Here is an 8,333-nt window from a genome sequence, read left to right on the forward strand (position 1 = left end):
AGAACAAAATCCACCTAGTAAAATATCTTTTTGTCCTAGATACCTTGGAATCAAGAGATATGAAGTATTAAAAGAGGTACAGCAATTGAAAACCAACAACAGGCCCCAGAAGCTTAGGAAGCTCTTCCTAAAATGTCAGAGAAGAATAAACTCCAGGAAAAGTGTGCATGTATGGCAAAGGAAATAAGTGATATAGCTCATTAAATAGTAGCATTTATGATTGAAATCAAAGGAACAGTAAAATATAACAGTGGCAGCAGGTACCCAATTCTTCCTGGATCTTCTGCCATTCCTATCCCTGTCTGAGCATCTTCCCCAACAAACGGACCCTCAACTCTAATTACAATGAGAAACCAGTCTTATTCCTCAATTCCCTCTTGTTTAAACTAATGCTGGTCTTTCCGGTTACCAAAGTGCCTCTGTATTGGAAAACACCTGGCAAGATACAGATGCAATTGTGGAAACTGTGTTCAGAAAGAATACAAATTCAACTGAAGCTCAGAAATACTGCTGTGAAATTGAAGTGTGGATGTATCCAAGTATTTTGATTGGCTAAAACACCACACACACACAAACCCAATATTAGCAAATAATTGCACATTTTTTGCTCAGATCTACAGTTGAGCAACAAAGCAATCACAGATTAAGGCTGTGGGCCACAGTGACTCCAGAGCTGTTATTTTCTGCATTCCAGCCCACTTATTGTCACACTTACTTCTATCCTTCATTGCTTCTGGAGGAGAAATCATTATTTCAAAGTTTTGTTTTGGGCCAGTCTGTTATCCCACAAATTGTAGCAGTATTAGAAGCTGCTATTGTGTCAGGAACATTGAGGACAGGAAAAAAAATGGATACTTAACTTACCATTGGTAGTGGCAATGGTTACAAGTGTACTGTAGACAAGATGCAAATATTTTTATAGATTCTGCATATGTTGACGCAGCCTGGAAAAAGGAAACAGTGATAGAAGTACCACATCAAAGCAAATAATGTCCTTTATTTCATACAAGCCATTCTGCAAAAACGCTTAACCCGAACCAGTTCCATAATTTGTATCTTTTAAGTCTAATTTATAATTAAGCATATCATCATATAAAATAAACCAATGTGTGATCCTACCTAGATAACACAGACTAGCATTAACCATCTTTCATATATGCACTACTAGGATGATTACTTTAAACTTTATCCATACTATGCAATTCCCAGACATGCCTTACAATTGCAATTTTTTAAAAAATGAATAATTAAATGGAATTTATAGAACATAAGAACGGCCGTACTGGGTCAAACCAAAGGTCCATCTAGCCCAGTATCCGGTCTGCCGACAGTGGACAGCACCAGGTGCCCCAGAGAGGGTGGACCGAAGACAATGATCAAGCGATTTGTCTCCTTCCATCCCTCTCCAGCCTCTGACAAACAGAGGCCAAGGACACCATTTTATCCCCTGGCTAATAGCCTTTTATGGACCTAACCTCCATGAAATTATCTAGCTTCTCTTTAAACTCTGTTATAGTCCTAGCCTTCACAGCCTCCTCTGGCAAGGAGTTCCACAGGTTGACTACACACTGTGTGAAGAACTTTCTTTTATTAGTTTTAAACCTGCTACCCATTAATTTCATTTGGTGTCCTCTAGTTCTTCTATTTACTTACTTTCTTACTGCCCATTACGCCAATGGCGCATAGGACAGCAACAAAGTCCTTCCACTTCTGTCGGTCGCAGGCCAAAGCGCCCATTGTTCCCCAAGTGTGATGATGGTCTTTTAATTCTTGTTCTACCGTTCGGCGCCAGGTTGTTTTTGGTCTTCCTCTCTTTCTCTTCCCATCTGGTTTCCAGTGGAGTGCAATTTTCGTAATAGATCCGTCTTCTCTTCGTAACACATGACCTATCCATCGCCAGCATCTTTTCATAATTATAGTGGCCATGTCTTCTTGTTTACACTGAGACAGTAGGTCTTTGTTGGAAATTTTATTTGGCCAAAATATCCTGATTATTCTTCTAAGATTCTTGGTATGGAATGTAGACAATTTAGTAAGGTCTCGTATCATGCGCCAACATTCTGCTCCATAGAGAAGCACTGGGAGAACACAGCTGTTGTATAGTTTCAGCTTGGTGCGCATGCTGTACTTTGAGGATTTCCAGATGTTATTCATACAGATAAAGGCATTTCGTGCTTTACTCAGTCTATTCTGAATGTCTTGCTTACTTCCACCATCTGGAGTGATGATACTACCCACATATACAAATCTATCAGTAAAAGGAAGATCATTGTTATTGATCTTGATGGGGGTTTGTATTGTAGTGTTCAGAGTCATGACTTCTGACTTCTTCTGGTTTATCTTAAGGCCAACTTGTGAACTATACTTATTTATCTGTTTTATCTTGCATGTGCTGATGAGTGTGAGAGAGAAGTGCCAAGTCATCGGCAAAATCCAGATCTTCAAGTGTAGAGAAAAGTGTCCATCTAATGCCGGTATGCCGCTCCTCAGTCATACGTCGCATCACCCAGTCAATAACAAGATTGAAGAGCAGTGGCGACATTACGCAACCTTGACGAACTCCGGTTTTGACTTCAAACCATATATCGCTTCCTCCAACACAACAGCTATAATTTTTGTAGAAGCTCCTAATGAGCTTCACCATATGATACGGTATTCCATAGGCCCTCAAAATCTGCCATAATCTGTCTCTGTCTACACTATCGAAAGCCTTTTCAAAGTCTACAAAGTTCACATAAAGTTGTCGTTGCCATTCTGCACTCTGTTCTATGATGTTACGCAGAGCAAAGATCTGTTCTATACAACACCTACCTTTTCTAAAACCTGCCTGTTCCTTCCTCAGTGTTTCATTAACTGCTGTTGATATTCTACCTATGATGATTTTAGCGAGGATCTTACTGGGTATTGATAGAAGGGTAATTCCACGCCAGTTGTTACACTCGCTGTGCGCGCCCTTCTTTGGGATCTTGATAATCACCCCTTTAGTCCAATCCTCCGGTACGCAGGCTTCTGTACAAACTGTTCTGAAAAGTGGTTCCAGTATTCCAGCTGCTATCTCTGGGTCTATTTTGAAAAGTTCTGCATTCAAGTTGTCCTTTCCTGGGGTTTTGTTGTTCTTCAGTTTCTTGATTGCTGATATAATTTCTTCTTTGGTAGGTAGATCTATGTTAATATCTAAATCTGTCTCCCTTCCACATATATTAACACCTTCTTCCGATGATTCTCTGTTAAGTATTTCTTTGAAGTGTTCAGCCCAGTGAGCGTCTTGTTCCGCTTGTGTTGTGAGCAATTTTCCTTGCTTATCCTTAATAGGTGGGCCGACTATGGAATGGTACTTACCACACACTTGCTTAGTAATTCTATACAGTTGTCCTTGTTCTCCTCGAGCCGCAGCACTTTCTGCCTCTTTTGCGAGGTCGTCGACAAAAGCACGGCGATCAGCACGTACCATTCTCTTAACTATCTTATTGGCCTCATTATACTGTTGTTTATAACGTTCTTGTAATCTTGCTGATCGAGTGCTAATCATCTGACTCTTCAATTTACGTCTCTCCTCTATTTAGGGAACTAATGAATAACTTTTCTTTATCGGCCCTCTCCACACCACTCATAATTTTATATACCTCTATCGTATCCCCCTCAGTCTCCTCTTTTCTAAACTGAAAAGTCCCAGTCGCTTTAACCTCTCCTCATATGGGACCTGTTCCAAACCCCTAATCATTTTAGTTGCCCATTTCTGAACCCTTTCCAAGGCCAAAATATCTTTTTTGAGGTGATTTCTAAGCTATGATTGGAAATTTCTTTTAATAAGTTGCAGTACACTACTGATTTGACAGTAGATTGAATACGTTTTTCTGGCTGCTGCTTAGTTTCATTGATTTGTTTCAGTTTTTTAATCTAAAAGAGGTAACTCAAGTAGGAACAAAACAAACCCATAAACCAAGGTAATTGTTTTCAGAAAAAAATAAAATACAATATTTAAATCCCAGATTATCTAAAGTGGTCCTGAACTTGCAACCCTTTGTTAGATGAACAATCCCTATTCACAGTGTGATCTATTTCAGTATGATGACTCACAAACCTTACTCATGAGAGTAATAGCTGAAAGTCTGGGCCATCTTGTGAGATCAAGTCAATCATAGCTTGGAAATAGGCCTTCAGGAGGAAGGCTCTGGCTTGTACGGTCAAAAGCCACTCCTATGACTTATCTGCTACACCAGTGTTAGGGCTGATTGTTTCCCATTCATCAACAGGTCCTAATTATGGCAAGTAGAATGTTCCAAGTCAAAGTTTATTGCAGATCTTCCTTTGATGAGCCAGCCATTGAGGTACGGGAAGATTTGAGCAACTCAATGCCTCACGTAAGCAGCCACTGGTGCCATGCACTTTCTGAACACTCTTGGGCCTGAGGAAAAGCTGAAAGATAACATTATGAATTGGAAGTGGTGCTGGCCCATCACAAAACTGAGGAAACGTCTGTGCCTTTGGAAGATGGGAATATAAAAGTATGTATCCTTCAAATCAATGGCAGCGTACCAGTCCTTTGGATCCAGTCAGAGGATGCTGGTGAGCTAGGGAGATCATGCAAAATTTCAACTTTTTGAGATAGTTATTAAAGTGTCACAGGCCCAGAATATATCTTAAACCCCTTTTGCTTTTGGGATTAAGAAATAGCAGAAGTAGGACCCTTTCCTCATCATTTCCGGAAGGACCTCATCCACTACCTCGGTCATAGAAGATTTTCTATCTCCTGAACGAGGAGTTGCTCAGAAGAGGTTTCCTTAAAGAGGGATGGAGAAGGAGAATAGAAAGCTGAGGTGATTGAGAACTGTAGGTTGTAGGCTAAAGATATTGGCCAGGAGTCTTTTAGGCTATGCAGCCTCACATCTGTCTGCTCTGAGGACCGTCCATTCCCTTTAAACGGAAGGTCCTGAATACGGAGGCCCATATTTCCTGGGACAGACCAGAGATTAGAGCCAGGAATGCCACCTCATTACCATAGCTGAATGATGGCTGAATCAGCTACATCACAGGCCATTTGGAGGGAGTCTTGTGCCACCACCTTACCCTGCTCCAAGATAGTCACACATACCTATGTGAGGACCTGTGGCAAGGTGGCCTTAAGCATGTTGTCTCAAAGGCTGAAGTTATAACTCCCCAGCAAAGCCTGGTGGCACTTGCCTGACCCTGCCTGTTCCTTTCACTGGCTGACAATACAACCAGTGACCCTAAGGTCTGGTTTATATTGATATTCAAACCGTTAGAGACGACATAATACTTCTTTTCCACAGCCTGTTTTGAGGTGAGCAGAATAGAAATCTACCATAAGGCCTTAGCAATTTTCAGCACTCCTCCATGTACCGGCAGCATGACTTGTTCCCACTGCAAGTGCATCAAAAAGGGTATCCAACTGCTCTGCCAGCTCCTCAGCCCTCATGCCTAGGACAGAAGCCACCCTGCTAAGCAGGGCTTGGGGCTCCTTCAAGTCATCGGCAGGGCATGCGTGACAGGGCCCACTACTGCTACAGCTGGTGACTAAGATGATGAGAGCACCATAGGGGGAGGGCCAAGAGCACTTTCCCCCACCCTCTAGGACAGCACCTGTTCTCCCAACCTTGCATCAGAGTCTATGTCACGATCTGAGGTCAATACTGGTGGCGTAGGAATTCACTTGCCTGAAGCAGAAAATCTACTTGGTTATAAAGTTATAGTGTTACAGAGGCCATAAACAGACTAAAGTAAAGACAAATATTAAATAGCAACATTTGGCCATATCCACGCCACCAATTTTAAGAAGAAATAATTACTGAGACTAATGAAGAATTCTCCCTTAATCAATGGCCGAATATGGCCAAATATTATTAAGGACAAAAGCCATCAAATCCTCCATGACTTTTAATTATTATTTCAAGCAGTACCAGCTCTGAATCCAAATGTATCTCTAGTATGACTTCAGGAAATTCAATAGAATTCCACAATGGATGAATGTCCCCATTGGATCACATGGAAAGCACTGTAGGTCCTCCTGCAAACTACTATGCCCGTGGAGTGAAAGAAGTGATGTTTCTTTTTCCTAGTTAGGAAACATTACACCAGAAAACAAGATACCACTGGGCTTCATCTGAGGAAATGTCAGTTGTTCACTATTGTGTTACAAGTAGTGTAGCATTACCCTATAAATGCAAACAAGTAACCCCAATCTTTGAAGGTATCAATCCTAGCACCAAATAGATACTAGATTTTATCTGCATCTTCAAAAAGGGAGAGAGAGCTCCCTCTTCTGAAAGTTCCGAATAAAAACACAAGATCTTGTATCCTTATAATGTACTTGCGTTTATTATGAATACTATTATAAATACTAGCAACACCCGTCCCATTGTGATGGTAGATGTACATGTGGCCCACTCCCACCCTGATGGTCTCAGGAGCAGGGAGGCTTGGGCAGGCCCAGGCCACGCAGCTACCAACCTTCCCACTGCTCCGGGGAGGCCTCCTCCCTCCCCATTGCTCCTTGGGTTGGGCTGGGCAGGCTTGAGCCGGCTCAGACCGTTGGACTGCTTCCCTCCCCACTGCTCCTAAGGGTGAAGAGGCTCAAGCTGTGCACCATCTTCCCTCCTCGCTGCTCCTAAGGGTGGGGGAGGTTGGGGCCGAGCATCTTCTTCCCTCTGGGTGGGGGGTCACATGCATGTGGCCTCCTCCCTCTCTGCTGGGGAGGCTTGGGCCAGCTTAGGCCATAGGGCCTCCTCTCTCTCCGCTGCTCACGGGGGTGGATAGGCTTGGACCATGTGGCCTCTTCCCCCTCCACTGCTCCAGGGATACTGAGACACACGCACACACTCTTCCCCTCCCCTTGGGGGAGGCATGGTGTCAGCAGGGGGGCAGGGCTGTAGGTGGGGCTGGGGGCCTGCCACCCCCTAGAACTCACTGGAGCCCCGGATGGTGTGCTCAGGGCAGTGCTGAAGGGCTATCAGGGAGAATCTAGCCCCCTTTCCCTCAAAGCCCTGGCCCTTCCAGGAGCACAGACCTGACCCCTCCCACACACACACCTTGTCCAGGGGCCAGCAAATCTGTAATCTTCCTTATCCCTCCAAATGCCCTAGTCCTGAACCCCTGGATCCTCAACTCCATCCCCAAGCTCACACCCCCATCCAGAACCCTCACCCCCTGCACCTCAAAAGTCTGACCCTGCCCAGAGCCCACTCCCATCCTCCAAACCTGAGCCCCATCCCACTCCATGAATTTTTGTATGCGCCACAGTTCACATAGCAAAATTGATTCCACACAAGAGTGGGGAAAGTTAGAGGGAACATTGGTAGTGAAGCCCCCTTTTGCCAGGCATTGGACAGTGTAGACATTGCTGCATAGTCCTGAGCCCCCAACCTGTGCTCAGGCCTGTAAAAAAAACCATTAGTGGTCCCTCCTTTTGCCCAGGTTCACAGTACAGGGTGGCACAGGCACACAAAAGCCATTTAACTGTCTGTAGGCCCAGCCCCAAGGCCCGGCTTCAGAGCAGACATACAAACAGCAGTTCATGGGTCCCAGTAGGACTAAGCCCTAGTGCAGGGTGGTGCAATACACAGTTTACAGGTTCAGCCCTGGCTACAGGATGAATAAATAGTTTCTAAGGCCACAGCCCTGGTCAGAGCGGGCAAGCAGCAAACAATCAAGGTAAGGCCCAGACCTGGCAGCAGGCCGAGCAGCAGTTTAGAAGACCCAGCCCTGGGTCAGGGTGGGGCAACAAACACTACAATTAGTTTACCAATTTAAGGTGCAGGCCTATTGACAGGTGGAGCGGGGGTTGGGTCTCCTCACTGGCAGAGAGCCAACAAGCACAGGGGAGTTCATCCCTATTAGGGGGAACCTGCCACCCAAGATGAGGAGTGGCAGTGAGGACACAGGCCTACCCGTTCCCCTGCATCTGAGCCCAGGGCCCTAACAGTGGCAGCAGAGGCTGCCAGTGAGTTAGTGGGGATCTTGACTGCCACACACCGACCAGGTCAATGGGCCAGCAGGGATCCTGACTGCAACGCACTATCCAACTGACTTCCATTTCCTCCGTTGGCTCAAGGTCGGCTATCACTGGGCTGCTTCTCGATTCCCCCTATCTGGCTCTGCAACCGTTCTGCAGGGTCCTCCAGGGATGAAGGAACTGGCAGCGTGTCCATGGGCTCTGGGTTAGGTTCAGGCAGGGGCCCAGGTGGACCAGCCCAGTCCTCAGGGCACGGCGAGGGTACTGGGGGTCCTGGCAGATCTTCAGGCCCTTGCAGTGTTCTCTGCAGCCCTAACCAGTTGTCTAGGCCCAGCAATGGCTGTGACAGCCTTGGCCAGTCTTC

Source organism: Pelodiscus sinensis, chromosome 2, assembly GCF_052426305.1.
Source record: "Pelodiscus sinensis isolate ZL-2025 chromosome 2, ASM5242630v1, whole genome shotgun sequence".
Lineage (NCBI taxonomy): Eukaryota > Metazoa > Chordata > Testudines > Trionychidae > Pelodiscus > Pelodiscus sinensis.